General features: G+C 33.4%; 1 pseudogene; it reads right to left on the bottom strand.

Annotated features, from left to right (window-relative positions):
- Positions 1-2,728: 2,728 nt before the first annotated feature.
- LOC131649994 (uncharacterized) lies at positions 2,729-14,946 on the bottom strand (annotated as a pseudogene).
- Between the last annotated feature and the right edge of the window lie 5,682 nt (positions 14,947-20,628).

The following is a 20,628-nucleotide window of genomic DNA, read 5'->3' as shown; positions in this document are numbered from 1 at the left end:
CTAAATCAAACTAAATTATATATACACTTTGTCTTTCTTTTTTTGTTGTTAATAATATACACTTTCTCTCAATTTTTAGCTTTCTCAAAAAATTGAACACACAATATTTAATAAATATGACATCTATGTATTTAATTCATTATCAAGTGTTTTGATACACTCACAAATATTTGATACTTTATTAGTATGCATTCAATGTTATTAAATTATAAAATATAGAAAAGTGACTAAGCATGTAATATTGGGGCCTCCTAAAAAATTAGGTTAGGCCCAGTGCTGCAGCACATACTGCACTTGGGAATGGTCGGGTCTGCGTCGAATGCACTGGTAGATGACTACTTAATTATTTCATTTATCTTTTTCTACTAAAATATACATTTTAGATGACTACTTAATTATTTCATTTATTTTTTTCTACCAAAATATACATTTTCGACGACTCAAGACTATTTAATTTGTATATCTTTTATATACATTTCTTAACCATTACTATACTATATTTATTTACTATTTACAAAGAAATTGCACAACCCGTGCAAACACACGGGTAGATGAGTACTTAAATATTTTCTTTATTTTTTCTACTAAAATATATTTTTTCTACTAAATTATATTTTCTTAATCATCACTATAATATATTTATTTATAATTTATAACGATATTGCGCGACCCGTACGAATGCACGGTTAGATAATCGATTTTATATATGTGTCTGGGTGAAGTTTGCTATACCATCTACTCATATATTTTTAACTATAGTTTTTATGTATATCCGAAAAACTACTATAAAATGATAAATTAAATTAATATTTATATGACAATAATTATTTAAAATATTTTTTCTTTTAATTCGTACATATTTATATATATATATTTCTTAACCATAACTATATAAAGGATAATGATATTTGTCGCGAAGAAATTTGTTCACGAAAGCATAAAGATAAATTATATGTGTATAAATGGTGGGATTTTTTATTGTTATCAATTCATGTATTTAATAAATAGCACTATGTGTATATATGGTGGGGCCTTTTTATTTTGATCAAAACATTGTTGCAATAAATGACCCACAATCCAAAGGTTATGGTTTATTCGTGATGCTTTCGTGAATTTTATTTTCGTTACAAATAGCATCACTCCTATATAAAATTTATTTAAAATTTATATCGACGTTCACAGGGGTCCTTTGCTAGTATAAATGAAATTCTAATCATCTATTGCAATACTATGTCACTATATTCTAGACTAACACATTGCGAAATATTGAAGGAGAAAAAAAAATATTCTCACTACAACGAAATTTCCAACTTTATCAATTGACTTCTATTATTTTTTCGTAGTTATTTTAATTATTATCTTGTTCTCCTTCTATTCTTCAAGGAAATGATTTTTTTTAACAATGTTATCAATACGACTTGTTCATCAATTTTATTAATCCCTAATATTTACAAAATTCAACTTCATGACATTGCATAAGGGAACGAGTCCATATCCAATTAAATCACAATTTTTTAAATAAATTTCACAATTGAAAATGATGAGGATTGAAATTTATACGGTACAATCAGTCAATCAGTTTCATTAAAAAAAATTGGACAAATAACTTAAATTAATTTTTATATAGTGAGAAAGTGAGAATCTTTTCTTTAATGAAGTGAGTGTGAAAACATGTAGTACACACTAATACTACTGGTCAATACAATATTTCATTTTAGATTGAATAAGCATATACATGTAGTAGGATATGGCGATAAAAATTAATTTAAACTTAATTAATTATATAATACTAATTATATTTTTAAGAGAGCTGCGTTTATTATTTTACATTCGAATATATTTACGTATAATTTAGTTGAACAGATTATTTTAATATAAAAACTATTTTTAAACTTATAAGTTACCGATTTTAAGTCTGTTTATTATAAAATAAATTATATTATTAAAAATATTACATAATTAATTTAATAAAATTCAAATAAAAATTGATTGAAATAGTTAAAAAATTTAAATAGATATTAAATAGATATTAAATATAATCTTTATAAAAACTATTTAAAATAGTTTTAAATTTAAATATCTTAAAAATGTCATAGCAAAATATCAAAATATTTAGGGGGCATTTGTTTCATGGATTCTAGATTTATTCCCAGGAATGTTACTTTAATTTTTTACATTCCCATGTTTGTTTTAAGGATTTATAAATTATGTCTTGGAACTTTCTATTCCTGGGAGTTGTATTTGCACTTGATTTTTTTATTTTTTATTCTCATGTAAAAGGGTGGGAATCTTATATTCCCATGGGAATAAGAGGTAACCTCCACTAACTTCTCACATTTGTATATTTATTTCATTTATTTTTTATTTTAAAATATTAAATAAAATATATTCTATAAATATTCCTTGGAACTTATTATATTTACCAAACACAATGATAGAAATAAAGTTCCTGGTAATAATGTTCCCGGGAATAATATTCCTGGGATAGAAGTTTTAATACTTGAAACAAACACACCCTTATAAAAACTTTTTATGAGTATTTTAATAATTTACTATGACAATTTTAAAATATTTAAATTTAAAACTATTTTTTTGAAGAAGTTAAAGAAATATAATAAACACAATACAATCCTTCAAGCACAAGGCGTACTAGAAGAATTGCAGAAAGAACAGTTACAACATCATTCGGATAAAAAAGACAACAACACAATCAGAACTCCAAATTAAACTACAGAACATGTAATACACTGTAATGGGTTAACCCTTCAAATCTAATAATCAAACCTGAAAGCTGGCAAGTAAGATTTCAACCACTAGAAATATTAGAGTTTGACCTTTTCACAAATAGTCATCAACGACATATTCTTATTCTGAAAACTCGTTGATTCCTTGTTTTCCAAATTACCCACATTGCAGCTACCCAAATAATATGAAAGACATGTTTGCAATCTTTAGACCACCCACCCAAAGCCACAAATGGACCATGATGATCCCGACAGTGACCCTGAAAAACCAATGAAAACCCTAACAAACCAGACAGACAAAGCCAAAGTTTACCAAAATAATCACATCGAACAAACGAATGCTCCTAGGTTTCATTATGACCACACTCATTTGGGAAAATTTACTCCTCTAAGATAATATTTCTCCTAAGCATGTTTCCCTTCGTCGGAACTCTATTCTGATATAAACGTTAAACAAAAAGGTTCACCTTGATCGACACTGCTTTTGTCCACCAAACCTACAAATCTCCTTGACGTTGAGCATCCACCATCTTCATTAAGAAATGATACTCACTGCTCATATTATAAAGATTTGAGGAATGTAGTCTTCACACCCAAGTATCATCAACATAGTCCTGCAAAACAACATAATCCAATAACAAAATACATTCCCCCACCAACTCTTCTTCTCGTGCAAACAAGCTCCTAAGCCACCTTCAAGCCTCTCCACCCAACCCCACCCTAAGGAAAACATATATGCTACAGTTGCATCCTTATACACAAATAACTCATAAAGTATACTAAATCTAGATATTGAACACCTCTTCATCATTCAAAGGATCTCTCCAGAACAAAGAATTAACCTAATTACCTACTGAGAGATCAATATTATTGAGCAACCATGCGTTGTAAATCATCCCAACCCCTTGTCTAATCTTATTCATATTCTGCCACCACTTAGACCCTCATACTACACCATACCTCAACCGCCTCCTTCCTCCCCATAACGATGAACTAACACTCTAATACCAAAGACTACCCCTATCCTCCAACATCCTCCAACACCATTTCTCCAATAAATCCACATTAAACTCCCATAACGGTCTCACCCCAACCCACCATTCTCCTTACTCAAACATATTATATCACAATCAATCCATGCTATTTTCCTCTTGTCTCTCCTACCTCCCTAAAAGAAGACATTAAATAAAGATTCAAGAGAAGAAATGATACATGCGGGGGCCTCGAAGAAAGAAAGGAAGTAAATCGAGATAAAGGATAGAATAGACTTCAATAGAATCAAACTACCACCTAACAAAATCTTTCGGTATTCCCCCCCCCCCCCCCCAGATAACCTATTTGTGATAGTTACCAACATCGGTTTCCACAAATTATGCTTATGCGGATCACCCCCAATAGGCAGCCCTAAATACACAAACGATATACCTCCCATCTTGCAATTTAACACCATAGCTGCCTCTTTCAGCCAATAATTAGAAATATTAACACCCATCAGCTTACTCTTATTAAAGTTCACTTTTAAACCCGAGATGGATTTAAACAACAGCAACACTGCTTTTAGAGATCTAACATTAGCCCAACTCTTGGACCCCATCAGAAGAGTGTCATCCGCAAATTGAAAATGTGTAACTGATTCTTCAACGCCATTTCCCACTCAATACCCTGTGTACATTGTAACACCCATTTTCTAACCCCAAATATATCATACAATCAAACAGAGTAAGCATGCATAAAGGAAAAAGGGTGCCACATGTTGATTTTCACCAAAATGAAAATCCCAAAACAACATACATACAACATCCATAATACGCAAAGATCATATTGTAACACAACCGTAACCTCATGTTCTCATACATTATGCATAAACGCTTGCGGAAAACAAATTCAAATTACTATTAAAGATTTCAATGAATATATCCCATACTATATTCATCTACCAAATTCAAATAACATCAATATCTTTGTTACTTGAACATTACAATTCTAGGCTACAACGGCCTTTAAATCAACATATCCAAATGTCATCACACACATTCAACATTCAACAAAACATAAGAAATAGCAATATTCAAACATGAACATAAGTCTAAGAAAACCCCCAAGTGTTACATGATCAGAGCATATGACTCTCTACCTAATCAAAATGAAACCTCGGAGCTCTTCGGCTAAGCCACGAATCAAGCAACTACTCTTCTGAACCTGCACGTTACCAACCAAGGGTAACATTCAAATAGAATGGTGAGAATTCAAATTCTAAATAGAAAATATAATAATGGAAAATGCAACATAAATAAGCATACATTTCACAATTCTTCACTTCTCTCAAAACATGCATTCATCTCTAATATAAGGTTAACATGTTCGATACAATCAAGCATCACAATTAATTCACAACCTCATATATCGACAATTTACATATATACACATATATCACTCATACATGTATATATATATTCCACATTTCACATCAAATATGTATCAATCACATATATCTCATTCTCAACACATTCTCTAATTCATATCAAATGATTCGTCATTCCACATATATGCATATCAATCAAATTCACATCCACACATTCATACCACATAATCACACATAACAACATTTCACACCGACACGTGCCACTCAAGTGTGACTCTATGCGATAAGCATATGGATCCCTCCGTTATCATTTTCGGTCATGCCGATTGTCATTCTCTCTAGACTAGATAACCACCTCAAAGCCCCATACTCGTTAAGCTTTCAAACCCCATACTCGTTAGGTTTGGGACAAGTAAATAACCTTCGCGAGATTACCCAACATTGCCACTTTCAAAGACTCATGCTTGTGTACGTGTGCAACAAAACAAGACTCATGCATTTAAGACGATCTCTCTATCTCTTAAACTACACAATCACATCTTTCCAACTTTGCACATCATTACACAACATGACATTCCACCAATATCAAACATCAATTAGCATTTATCAATCAATCACATAATACACGGTTATCATATCACATAATGCATCCATGACCATTGATCATGCACAATTCATCCATAACATACACATATAAGTAAATGTTATCCCCAATTATCATCATAATTAATCAAACAAGTTCCAATCCATCCTATTCTATCATATAAACAATTATTTAAGCTTCAATATGCTTCAAACGACACCTAAAAAGGAGTTACGGATCAAAAGTTATGACATTTTAAAGTTTGAAAAATTCTGCCTACAGCAGGGTCCGCTCAGCGGCCATCTAGCGGGCTTTACAGTAACTTTCAGTCTTCGCAGCTCCGCTTAGCGGCCAGAGTCCCCGCTTAGCGGCCATGCGATTATGCAGAAAAACTCAGCAACATACAGAACTGCGAAACCACACACCCACCACTCCAAATCACTTCCAAACATCAATAAACATCAAATACAACCAGTATTCATCATTATTGAACAACATATATCATCAAAATCATGTTTAATCATGTAAATCCATAGAAATAACATAGAAACTAGGGTTCATACATTTCTCATGAAATAGCAAAGAATGAAGAGATTCACACAACACAAACATTACCCAATCATAGATTCTACAAGAACTTGTATTCAAACCCTTACCTCTAACTCTCAATCCACCCTCTTCAAGAATCTACAAATTCCTTCTCCTTCTCTTCTATGTTCTTCTTCTCTTCTTTCTATCTTTTTTCCTCTTTTCTTTCTAATTAGGTTATGACATAACATTCTCTCATAACTCTCATTATTTCATTGGGCTTAACCCACCTAATACTCTTTCTCACTCAACTAAGCCCATTTAACTAATTTCTAATAAAATTCTACCATTTATTAATTAGCTAAATAACATATTACCACCCAATTAAATAATTATCACTCAAACAATAATTAAATAAAACACACAAACAATTATCAAATATCAAATAATCCTAATTAATTAAATCTAATAAAAATAGGGTGTTACAACTCTCCCCCACTTAAAAGATTTTTGGCCTCGAAAATTACCTCAAACAAACAACTCCGAATACGATTCCCTCATCTTATCCTCGAGTTCCTATGTGATATTACCATCGGCCACTCCACCCCATATCACTTTCACCAAAGCAATCTCCTTACCACGAAGCTTCTTCACCTCTCGATCTTCAATTCGCATAGGTGATGTGTCAACCGTCAAATTATCTCTTACTTGAACATCATCTAATTGAACAACATGCGATGGATCCGCAATGTACCTCCTCAATTGAGACACGTGGAACACATCGTGAAGATTAGAAAGAGACGGTGGCAACGCAATCCGATATGCCACTTCACCTACCCTTTCCGAAATCTGATAAGGACCAATGAAACGCGGCGTAAACTTACGTGACTTCAATGCTCTACCAACACCCGTTATTGGCGTAACTCAAAGAAATACATGATCATCCTTCTCAAACTCAAGAGCCTTCCTCCTCTTATCATGATAACTCTTCTGACGACTTTGAGAAGCCTTCATTTTCTCTTGAATCATCTTAATCTTATCTGTAGTCTCTTGAATTAACTCGGGTCCAACCACAACACTCTCTCCCGATTCATACCAACACAAAGGAGTCCTACACCTTCTACCATAAAGATCCTCAAAAGGTGCCATTCCAATACTCGAATGGAAACTGTTGTTATAAGTAAACTCAATCAAAGGTGAGAAACTATCCCAATTTCCTCCTTGTTCCAAAACACAAGACCTCAAAAGATCTTCAAGCGACTGAATAGTCCTCTCCGATTGACCATCAGTTTGCGGATGATACGCCGAACTCAAACGCAACTTCGTACCCAAAGCATTTTGCAAACCTTCCCAAAATCTAGAAGTGAACCTTGGATCCCTATCCGAAACGCTACTTGAAGGAATACCATGCAAACACACAATCTTCTCAATGTATAACTTAGCAAGTCTTTCCATCGAATAATCCATCCTCATCGGAATAAAATGAGCACATTTCATCAATCTATCCACAACGACCCAAATTGCCTCACAATTACTTGATGTTCTCGGCAAACCCGATACAAAATCCATAGAGATACTATCCCACTTCCACTCGGGAATAGATAACGGTTGCATCAAACCAGACGGCTTCTGATGTTCAATCTTTGACTTTTGACAAGTCAAACATGAATAAACAAATTCCGCTATATCCTTTTTCATATCTTGCCACCAAAACATTTTCCTCAAATCTTGATACATTTTAGTAGCACCGGGATGAATACTCAAACCACTTCTATGCCCTTCCTCAAGAATTCTCTTTCTCAAATCCATAACATTCGGAATACAAACTCGATCACGACATCTCATAATACCATTCTCGTCAATCCGAAAATCACCACCTTTACCTTGGTTAATCAATGTCATAATGTCAACCAATTTCAAATCCGATTTTTGACCTTCTCTAATCTCATCAAGAATACCACTCGTAAGCTTCAACATACCAAGCTTAACACATGAAGACGTCGCTTCACAAACCAAACTCAAATCTCTAAATCGTTCCAACAATTCCAATTATTGAATCATTAACATAGACATATGCAATGATTTCCTACTCAATGCATCGGCTACAACATTCGCTTTTCCAGGATGGTAGTTCAAACTAAAATCATAATCCTTCAAGAATTCCAACCATCTTCGTTGCCTCATATTCAACTCTCTTTGATCAAACAAATACTTCAAACTCCTGTGATCACTATACACGTCAAATCTTGATCCAAACAAGTAATGCCTCCAAAGTTTCAAAACAAACACAACGGCGGCCAACTCTAAATCATGCGTCGGATAATTCCTCTCATGAATTTTAAGTTGTCTTGAAGCATAAGCTACCACTTGCCCTTTTTGCATCAAAACGCCTCCCAAACCCAACAATGAAGCATCACAATACACAACAAACGGTTCCAACGGATCCGACAAAATCAAAATAGGAGCAGAAGTCAATCTTCTCTTAAGCTCTTGAAAATTCGCTTCACATTGAGAAGTCCAAATGAAAGCTTGACCTTTCCTAGTCAACAACGTCAACGGCAAAGATAACTTAGAAAATCCCTCGATGAATTTCCTATAATAACCAGCCAAACCAAGAAAACTTCTAATCTCAGAAACAGACTTAGGAGCTTCCCATTGAGATATAGCCTCAATCTTCGACGGGTCAACAGAAATACCTCCACTAGAGATCACATGGCCAAGAAAACTCACTTCCTTTAACCAAAATTCACACTTAGAAAGCTTAGCAAACAACCTCTTCTCTTTCAACACCGATAACACAATTCTCAAATGTTCAGCATGATCATCTTCACTCTTGGAATAGATCAAAATATCATCAATGAACACAACCACAAACCTATCCAGATAATCATGAAAAATCCTATTCATATACTCCATGAATACACCAGGTGCATTAGTCACACCAAACGGCATAACAAAATACTCATAATGACCATACCTCGTCCTAAAAGCAGTTTTCTGAATATCCTCCGCTTTCACACGAATCTGATGATATCCAGACCTCCAATCAATCTTGCTAAACACACAAGCTCCAACCAACTGATCCATCAAATCATCAATCCTCGGAAGTGGATACTTGTTCTTAATCGTCACTTTGTTTAATTGCCTATAATCGACACAAAGCCTCATAGAACCTTCCTTCTTCTTAACCAACAAAACAGGTGCACCCCACGGCGATACACTAGGACGAATAAACTTCTTCTCCAACAAATCCTCAAGTTGACTCTTCAACTCCTTCAACTCCGAAGCATCCTATATGGAGCCATCGATACAGGACTAGTTCCAGGAACTAAATCAATCGAAAACTCAACTTCACGTTCTGGCGGTAAATCACTTACATCCTCCGGAATACCTCCGCAAAATCACAAACTATTGGCAATTCCTCAATGGTTCTCTTCTCATGCACATCTAAGGTTGCCAATAACATAAACAATTCAGCCCCATCTTGAACAGATTCACCAACTTGCTTAGCAGACAAAAACAAATCTTCCTTAACACCAATCTCAGGAAAAATAACAGTCTTATCAAAACAGTTGATATACACACGATTAAATTCCAACCGATTCATACCCAAAATCACATCAAGTTGCTCTAACGGAAGACAAACCAAATCAATCCCAAAATCTCTACCAAAAATACTCAAAGGAAAATTCAAACACACATAAGAAGTAGAAACAGAACCCATAGCAGGTGTATCAATAACCATACTTCTACGCATATCAGATAACACAAGATTCAATCTCTTAGCACAATCCAAAGAAATGAAAGAATGCGTCGCACCGGTATCAATAATAGCAATCAAAGGTGTATTATTAATAAAGCACGTACCTTGGATTAGCCTATCATCGGTAGAAGCCTCCGCTCCAAACAATGCAAACACTTTCCCTTTTGTTTGTTCCTTCTTTGGTTTATCACATTTGGTGCTAATGTGACCTTGCTCCCCACAATTGTAACAAGTCACTTTCGAACCACCTCTACACTCGTTTGCCTTATGACCACTCTTGCCACACTTGAAACATGCCACTTCAACTTTGGGACAAGCAACAGCACGATGTCCCTCAACACCACATTTGAAACACTTGATTGGAGCACTAGATCCTCCCCCACTTGGCTTTCCGCCAAAACCAGCTTTCTTCTTATTATCATACGGTTTTCCACGATATTGACCTTTCTTCTCATTCATAGCCTTGTAGTGAGAAGCATTCTCCCTACTATCCTCATCATAAATCCAACTCTTATTAACCAACTCCACAAATTGAGTAATTTGTTGATATCCAATTGCCTTCTTGATATCATGCCTCAAACCATTCACAAACTTCAAACACTTAGATCTCTCCGCATTCATAGTATTGTAGTGAGGACAATACTTGATAAGCTCTTGAAATCTTGCAGCATACTCTGCTACGGTACCATTCCCTTGCTTCAATTCAAGAAATTCCACTTCTTTCTTTCCACGACAATCTTCTGGAAAATAGTTTTCCAAGAATGCATCGCGGAAAAGATCCCAAGTAACTTGAGTACCCTCCTCATCAAATCTCTGAGCCATATTGCTCCACCAATCCTCAGCTTCCTTTTCCAGCATGTGAGTATCAAACTGCACTCTCTGAGCATCGGTGCAATTCATGACCCGAAAAATCTTCTCAATCGCCTTCAACCAAGCTTGAGCTTTATCCGGTTCATGCTCTCCCTCAAAGGTAGGAGGATTGTTCCTCTGAAACTTCCCCAAGGCACGATACTCATCATCATCACCATTCCGATTTCCAACATTAGCTTGAGGAATTTGACCAAGAGATCCAGCCAACATCCTCAATGCATTAGCAATAGCATCATCATTCCTCCCAGCAACCATTGTCCTACGACAACCAACAACCAAAACAAACAAATAGTATCGATCGTGTCAGATACACAAATCTAATACAACGGGAATAAAGACATTAACTACTACTGACCAACTAGTCGACCATGCTCGGATACCACTAATGTAACACCCCTTTTCTAACCCCAAATATATCATACAATCAAACAGAGTAAGCATGCATAAAGGAAAAAGGGCACCACATGTTGATTTTCACCAAAATGAAAATCCCAAAACAACATAAATACAACATCCATAATACGCAAAGATCATATTGTAACACAACTGTAACCTCATGTTCTCATACATTATACATAAACGCTTGCGGAAAACAAATTCGAATTACTATTAAAGATTTCAATGAATATATCCCATACTATATTCATCTACCAAATTCAAATAACATCAATATCTTTGTTACTTGAACATTACAATTCTAGGCTACAACGGCCTTTAAATCAACATATCCAAATGTCATCACATACATTCAACATTCAACAAAACATAAGAAATAGCAATATTCAAACATGAACATAAGTCTAAGAAAACCCCCAAGTGTTACATGATAAGAGCATATGACTCTCTACCTAATCAAAATGAAACCTCGGAGCTCTTCGGCTAAGCCACGAATCAAGCAACTACTCTTCTGAACCTGCATGTTACCAACCAAGGGTAACATTCAAACAGAAGGGTGAGAATTCAAATTCTAAATAGAAAATATAATAATGGGAAATGCAACATAAATAAGCATACATTTCACAATTCTTCACTTCTCTCAAAACATGCATTCATCTCTAATATAAGGTTAACATGTTCGATACAATCAAGCATCACAATTAATTCACAACCTCATATATCGACAATTTACATATATACACATATATCACTCATACATGTATATATATTCCACATTTCACATCAAATATGTATCAATCACATATATCTCATTCTCAACACATTCTCTAATTCATATCAAATGATTCGTCATTCCACATATATGCATATCAATCAAATTCACATCCACACATTCATACCACATAATCACACATAACAACATTTCACACCGACACGTGCCACTCAAGTGTGACTCTATGCGATAAGCATATGGATCCCTCCGTTATCATTTTCGGTCATGCCGATTGTCATTCTCTCTAGACTAGATAACCACCTCAAAGCCCCATACTCGTTAAGCTTTCAAACCCCATACTCGTTAGGTTTGGGACAAGTAAATAACCTTCGCGAGATTACCCAACATTGCCACTTTCAAAGACTCATGCTTGTGTACGTGTGCAACAAAACAAGACTCATGCATTTGAGACGATCTCTCTATCTCTTAAACTACACAATCATATCTTTCCAACTTTGCACATCATTACACAACATGACATTCCACCAATATCAAACATCAATTAGCATTTAGCAATCAATCACATAATACACGGTTATCATATCACATAATGCATCCATGAACATTGATCATGCACAATTCATCCATAACATACACATATAAGTAAATGTTATCCCCAATTATCATCATAATTAATCAAACAAGTTCCAATCCATCCTATTCTATCATATAGACAATTATTTAAGCTTCAATATGCTTCAAACGGCACCTAAAAAGGAGTTACAGATCAAAAGTTATGACATTTTAAAGTTTGAAAAATTCTGCCTACAGCAGGGTCCGCTCAGCGGCCATCTAGCGGGCTTTACAGTAACTTTCAGTCTTCGCAGCTCCGCTTAGCGGCCAGAGTCCCCGCTTAGCGGCCGTGCGATTATGCAGAAAAACTCAGCAACATACAGAACTGCGAAACCACACACCCACCACTCCAAATCACTTCCAAACATCAATAAACATCAAATACAACCAGTATTCATCATTATTGAACAACATATATCATCAAAATCATGTTTAATCATGTAAATCCATAGAAATAGCATAGAAATTAGGGTTCATACATTTCTCATGAAATAGCAAAGAATGAAGAGATTCACACAACACAAACATTACCCAATCATAGATTCTACAAGAACTTGTATTCAAACCCTTACCTCTAACTCTCAATCCACCCTCTTCAAGAATCTACAAATTCCTTCTCCTTCTCTTTTATGTTCTTCTTCTCTTCTTTCTATCTTTTTTCCTCTTTTCTTTCTAATTAGGTTATGACATAACATTCTCTCCTAACTCTCATTATTTCATTGGGCTTAACCCACCTAATACTCTTTCTCACTCAACTAAGCCCATTTAACTAATTTCTAATAAAATTCTACCATTTATTAATTAGCTAAATAACATATTACCACCCAATTAAATAATTATCACTCAAACAATAATTAAATAAAACACACAAACAATTATCAAATATCAAATAATCCTAATTAATTAAATCTAATAAAATCAGGGTGTTACATACATATCTCCCTGAACCATAGCATTCATCAAAACATTAAATCCTTCATCCACGATCAAGAATAGGAAAGGTGATCATGGATCCCCCTGCCGTAAACCTCTTTCCAACCTAAACTCATCAGTTGGGCTTCCATTAACTAACATCAACGTCATTGCAGTCGATACACATTCAGTAATCCAATTCACCCATAAGACGGGGAAATGCATTCTAACTAACACCCTATTCAAATAACTCCAATCAACAGAATCATAAGCTTTCTCGAAATCCACTTTGAATAACAGTAACTCCTTCTTCTTCCTAGCCTCATCCACCACCTCATCATCTATAAGAATGCCATCAAGGATTTTTCTGCCAAATATAAAAGTGGATTGAGAATCTGGAATCAGTCCTCCAATAACATTTCGTAATCTGTTAGCCAAAACCATTGCCAGAAATTTGTACAAACACCCAACTAACATTATAGGACAAAAATCTGCAACCCACTGAGGGCTAGCTACTTTAGGTATCATAGTAATAAATGTGCTATTAATACCTTTAGTAAGCTTACCATTACGGTGAAATTCCACCATGTATCTCAACAAATCTTATTTCAAAATATCCCAAAATTCTTTAATGAACCCGAAGCTCACACCATCAAGACATGGGCTCTTAAAACTATCACAATCCCACACCGCCTGTTTCACTTCTTCCATCGAAAAATGCTTAATGGGACCAACCTCTTCCTCCCCTCTAAGAGTTTTAAACACCAAGTTGTCAATCTTAGGCCGATTACCTTTCACTGCCCTGAAGTGAAACTGAAAATGGTGAAAAACAACATCCCTAATCGGCCCCACCCCATCCACTATACCACCATCGACGAGTAATGGGGTAATCACTTTCGATCAACGTCTAGATGCCATATACCCATGAAAAAATTTAGAGTTAGCATCACCCTCCCTCAACAAAAACAATTTGGACTTCTGCCATTGAATGCTAGACTACAACTTAGATAAAGACATCAAGTCGGCCGAAAGAACATGCATTTCATCCGTCTCACCTTCCTCTAAACTAACTTGTTCCCCTTTCACATCAAGAGCCTCAATATAGTCTTTTACCTTCAATACTCTACCATCCATATTATGGGAACACCGTTGATGCCACCATTTTAAACTCCCTCTAATTAACTTCATTTTTTCCTTCAACACAAAGCCACCCCACCCTTCCATCTGAAAAGAACTCCACTGCCCTACCACAAAATCATGATACCCCGGTAAATCTGTCCAACACTTCAACATACGTTTAGGCCGCGGACCCCAATCAAGAACATCAATATTCAACATCAACGGACAATGGTTAGATAATCCTCTCGGCAACGCCCACAGAGTACAATTCGGCCAAGTATCACACCACTCTTCTGTCACCAGAAACCTATCCAACCGACTCATAACACAACCATCCCTTCGGTACTAAGTAAAATGTCTTCCACACAACGGGAAATCCACCAGATCATTATCATCAATGACCCTATTAAAAGGCGCATCCTCCATAGAACTCTCCATCGCCACAATATTATGCCTTCCAGACTGATGTCTAATAGCATTAAAGCTCCCTACCACACACCAAGATCCTCCACCTGGATTATTCAACACAACAGTGCCCCTAAAGTTTTCCACCACATTTGGCGCCCCACATCATCACACTGCGCATACACATCTACAATATAAGAAAGTTTAATATTCTGGAAAGGACCAATATGCCCCTTTGCTTTGTTGTTGATCCACGTGGCTTGCTTCTTTGAATTGCATCATTTCCTCCTCTTCCCATGCTACAATCTTGCGTCTCCCAACGACTTATTTTGGTTTTTTTTTTCAAAATTTCTTTCTTGCATAAGTGAACATAAAATAAACTTTTCCATCTACTATCTTTCTTGAAAATCCAATATACTGTTTACTTTACTTAACATGTCTAATCAATTCACCTTCCTTTTTCCCATCTCTTTCCTATCTTAGTCTGTCATTTCTCAATATCTTCTTCTTCCATCTTCCTCCCTCCTCATTTCTCTGATATCTTCTTGCAAACATGGATTTGCTTCGATCGATACAAACCCTATCTCTAACCTCTTCTTTCAAAATCAACTTTAATTCAAAAAAACTCATCATGTTCTATTTCATCATCTTCTCTTTCTCTCTCATCCTTTTTCACTATCTCTCTTTCTTTCTCTCATTTTTCTCCTTCTCTATCTCTCTTGATCCATTTTCTTTTTGTTATTCTTCTTCCTTCTATACCTCTTTCGCTATCTATTTTGTTATTTCGGTATCACACCGAAACAAGAATGGTGTTCGAATCGGTTTACGTTGGTGCATCTGTTGGATTGAGATTTTTGGATTGAGATTTTAGGGTTTCAAACCGCGAATCGGTTTCCATGCTTTCAGCCACTGCTATAGAAGAAGACACTCCTTCTTGCTTTATATATGTAAAGCTAAAGTGTCACTGTCTCCGTTGAGGAATGGTAACAACAGTGTTAAGTTTTCGTTGACGTTGATGAAGAAGGAGATTATTTAGGCATGATTTATCGTCCTTCTGTTTATAGAGATGAAATTGATAAACTCTAATCCATTATTTTGTTGTTGTTTTTAACGTCTTTACTTCGTTTCTAATTTATGTGATGTTTCGGGCAAGTTGTAACTTATCTCTTATTTGTGTTTTTGGCAGATTCATGAGATTAAGACTGGATCGAGTTTTATCATTGATTTTGAAGCTAACAAGGTATGGTTTTAAGTGACTTTGTTGCTGTAATTTTAGAAATTTTGTAAATAAAAAGATGAGTTTTATCAAATTTTTCAGACACCACAAAAAGGCTTGAGCTTGGAAGTCATTGAATCCAAAATGTTGAGTGACAACATAACTACCTTTTCTGTGTTTCAAGTTATTTGGTAAACTGATGATTTTTGTCTTTAAAATACATGGGTCAAGGCGGAATCAAAGAAATTGATTCTAAGTGAAGAGTGGGAGAGGAAGCTTAATGATATCAATATTAAGATACAAGACATGAATAAATTGGTGATAAATTTCCCTGTTGAAGACGGTTTCATTGAAGCTGCTGAGAAATTCTGCAAGGAGTCTTGAACTGATCGAATCCTTTTTTCTTATGTTTATTTTTCTTTATTGACTTGTCTTCTAATTGATTTATAGTGCCGGTTGATGTTGTTGTCATGTCAAAGTCAATATTACAGGTGATTTGAATCAATGTTGTGAAATAGCAGTGCTATAACGCTATCTCATATCGGAATTTAAACTAATCGTCGTTGTTCTTCCATACAATATTTATTCTGCGATACACTATTTAGCATAACTATTTAGTGAAAAGTGGTTCTTCATTAACTTTTTGTTGCTTTTGCTTTAGCTCTGCTGACAATTCAGGTCAAAATTGCAACCTTCCGCTCATATAGTATTCATCTCTTTCAAGTTTCAGCTTCTCCCCCAATCGGTTTGAACCTTCAACCGTTTCTTTTTCTGATTTAAAATATTTTTTATAGCTTTGTTGGTCTATTTAAGTTGTTACTAATATGTTACTATTGTTATTTTACAATTTTGGTATTTGTTTGTTGTTGTTGGATGCTATCTACTGCTATATTGGTATTTATTTGTTGTTGTTGGATGTTGATCTACTGCTGTTTTGCTGTTTATTTGTTGCTGTTAGAAGTCGTTGAATGTTGTTTGCTGCTGTTCCGTTGAATGTCGTATGCTGTTGTTTGTTGCTGTTGGATGCTGTCTCATGCTGTTTTGGTGTTTGCTCGTGTTGTTCTGATGTTGTCTCATGTTGTTTTGGTCATATTTTTAATACTTCTTATGCATTATGATGCTATTTTGACAATTTAGTATACTGCAACCTGTAGAGATTGTTAGAGATTATTCAATTTGTGTTTGACTTTTTTATGTTTCTAGAAAATGGTGAAATTTTAACTGTCCATAATCTGTTTTTACTTATTCTTAGGAAATGAGAAAGTGACAGCTATATGTATAAGGGTGGCTTAATAAATAACATATCATGGCTTAGCACTTAACGTAACGACGAATTTGAGTCCCTTTAAATGGATCGTCCCTTGTGGAATACGTGGCCGTCAAGTTGGGAGTTTCAAAGGATTGTTGAGAGAAGCTTAGCCATCATGTAATGATCATGGAACATCTAATTTGCATGGTTTGGATGATGACAGTCTTATTCATATTTCTCATAAGTCCTTAATTGAAGAGTTTTAAAAAGTGTTTCAGCTTGAGTACCATCATAAAACTATTTTTGTACCTATGTTGTGTGAAAGTAAGGGAAATGAAGTTGTATACCAAAGAAACAGCAAACCTGAGTTTCTATAATGCACATAGACAGTTTATTTAGTATTAATTTTTTTATAGGTGTGTATTAAGGCATGTGATGCTAACAAAACATCATTCATAAATTTGTAAATTTACAGGAATTCCAGTCATGTTAATTTATAAGACATTCTTAATAAGCAGATTCTCCTATGTATCTGGACCTGCATAACAATTGAAATTGTATTTTGAATTATGATATTATTTGGTAGGATTGTAATATCCATGATGATACCAAGTACCAACAGTACTTTATTCGTTTAATTGCTACTTTTTTTAATGTTTATATGTTTGTATTATACCTTAATCTTAAATTTGTATGAGTGAAATAGAATAGAGAATCACATAGCAAAAATGAGATTTATGGTGGTTCTAAACTTAATAAATGTGTTGAAATTTAAGGATCCATGAGTGAAATGTTTGACCATTGAAAGTGAGACAAACTTACAAATCTGTAGAGAAAATGATTTTTAATTAAAGCTTAAACTTTCTTTTTTGTCATTATGCCTCAAAATTTCTTTTAAAATAATCAGTACACTATAATAGTATCATTTTTAGTCTTACCAATGTCACTCATTACAACTTAGTGTCTATGTAGTTGTAGTGTGCATGTTTGGTTTTAAAAACAAGATATCTAAGATATAAGAAAACAAGATATCTTATTTTCTTTTTTATATTCATAAGATTTCTCTTTCAAATAAGAAAATAAGATATCTTTCAAATATTATTTTCTTTTTTATATTTATAACATTTATCTTTAATTTTTCTAATACTATTTTTATTCATAATTTTTTTAACTTCTATTTTTTTATTACATTTTTTTAGTTTCTATTATTCACATATTTTATAACAAAATTGTAGTTTGTATTAAAAAATCCTATTAATATAAATATTTTTACTGGTACCAGACATTTTTCTATACATTCAATTATTAATTTTCACGGGTATCAGATATTTTTTTTATACATTCAATTATTATTTTTTCACAGGTACCAGACATTTTTCTATACATTCAATTATTATTTTTTCACGGGTATCAGACATTTTTCTATATATTCAGTTATTATTTTTTCACGGGTACTAGACATTTTTCTATACATTCAATTATTATTTTTTCACGGATACCATAAATTTTTCTATACATTCAATTATTATTTTTTCACGGGTACCAAATATTTTTTTATTAAAATATAATCTGAAACAAATGCGCGTCCCGTACCAGAAGTTACTAGTTTGCTAAATAACACACTATTTTAAATAGTTTTTATAAAGTTTATTTTTGAGATATTAAATATCTATTTAAAAAGTAAGTAATTTTAATGATATTAAAATTTAATAATAAATATTTAAATATTAATTTTTTTTATTTATAAATTAAATTTAAATATTTTTTATTTTTACGATTTAGTATTCAAAATAAATGAATAAATAGGTTGTTGTTGATTTGGATTGAACTTTTGCAATTGAATTTATGAAATTAGAAAAAAGTATAATTTTTTTAATTTACGTTTATTTACTCTTTAAATTAAAATCAATTTCGAATTTAAATCAACTATACCAAGTTGCAATAAAACATATCAATATTAATTTTCATTCATAAAAAGAAAACATTAATTTTATACACCTATCTTTAAAATTAATTATAAATCTTTTAAAGATAAAAAACAATATCTCAATCCACACCATAATACTCTTAAGTATTCGGTGCAATTACTTTTATGTCATCTGCTTTCGAAGATACACATCAGAAAACACATTTTTTTTGGGGTCAAAATTTAAGTTTTTTCAAAAATACATTTATAGAAATATTATACATTAAAAATATTAGGGAAAATTCCAAAATAATTTGATTAAAAGATGCACTTACGAAATTAAAATAAATACAAAGATACACATTTAAAAGCGAAGGACTAAATCAAATTATGCTTAAGAATTTCATGGAATGAATTAAGGTTTTCTCAGATAAAATCCAAACATAAACTTTGTATGACCCACGGATGCTTCCATTTCCATTTTCTAATACCATGAGCTTTACTTTACTTTCTTTTTTCTTTCAAAAGAGCCATTTTCATGCACGTACAAGGCACTTCTAGATAGTCATAGTATTATACACTTTTCTCCAGATTCAGTGCTTCGCCAGTTGATTTTCTTTTATATGTTTTTATTATGATATTGATAGGATTGGACCACTCACATTATTAATAATATAAGAAGGAGTATTATTCTAGATTTAAATACATATATAGAAACTATGTATATGGTCCAAATGCCGACAAGATACATTTATTATTATCCAATAACAATTACAATATGCAGTCAAAACAAACTAAACTAACACAAAAACAACTAAACAAATCCGGAGAAATTGACACAAAGCGATGCAATCACAATTGGGGATGTTCATTACTTCCAGCAAATTTGAATTAAATTGGAATCCAAATCAAACTATAGTGTTTGATTCGAGTATTTTTTAGTTCGGACAAAAATCAAATTAAATTAACAAAATTTGATATTAATTTGTTTAGATATGGGATTTCCAAAATTTTACCCGCGGGTCCGTCTATTCGAACCAACTCTAACTAATTTGTATAATTTACATCATAAATATCATAAAAATTATTATAAAATATTCAAAAAATAAAAAATAAAATATCATTGTGACATTCACAATCTATATGAGAAATGAAAAAATTAAGAATTTTATAATATTATTAAAATTTAGTTGATGTGAATTAGATATTTTTTAAAAATATATGTGCATA

Source organism: Vicia villosa, linkage group LG2, assembly GCF_029867415.1.
Source record: "Vicia villosa cultivar HV-30 ecotype Madison, WI linkage group LG2, Vvil1.0, whole genome shotgun sequence".
Classification (NCBI taxonomy): domain Eukaryota; kingdom Viridiplantae; phylum Streptophyta; class Magnoliopsida; order Fabales; family Fabaceae; genus Vicia; species Vicia villosa.
This window is presented reverse-complemented; position numbering and strand designations above follow the sequence as displayed.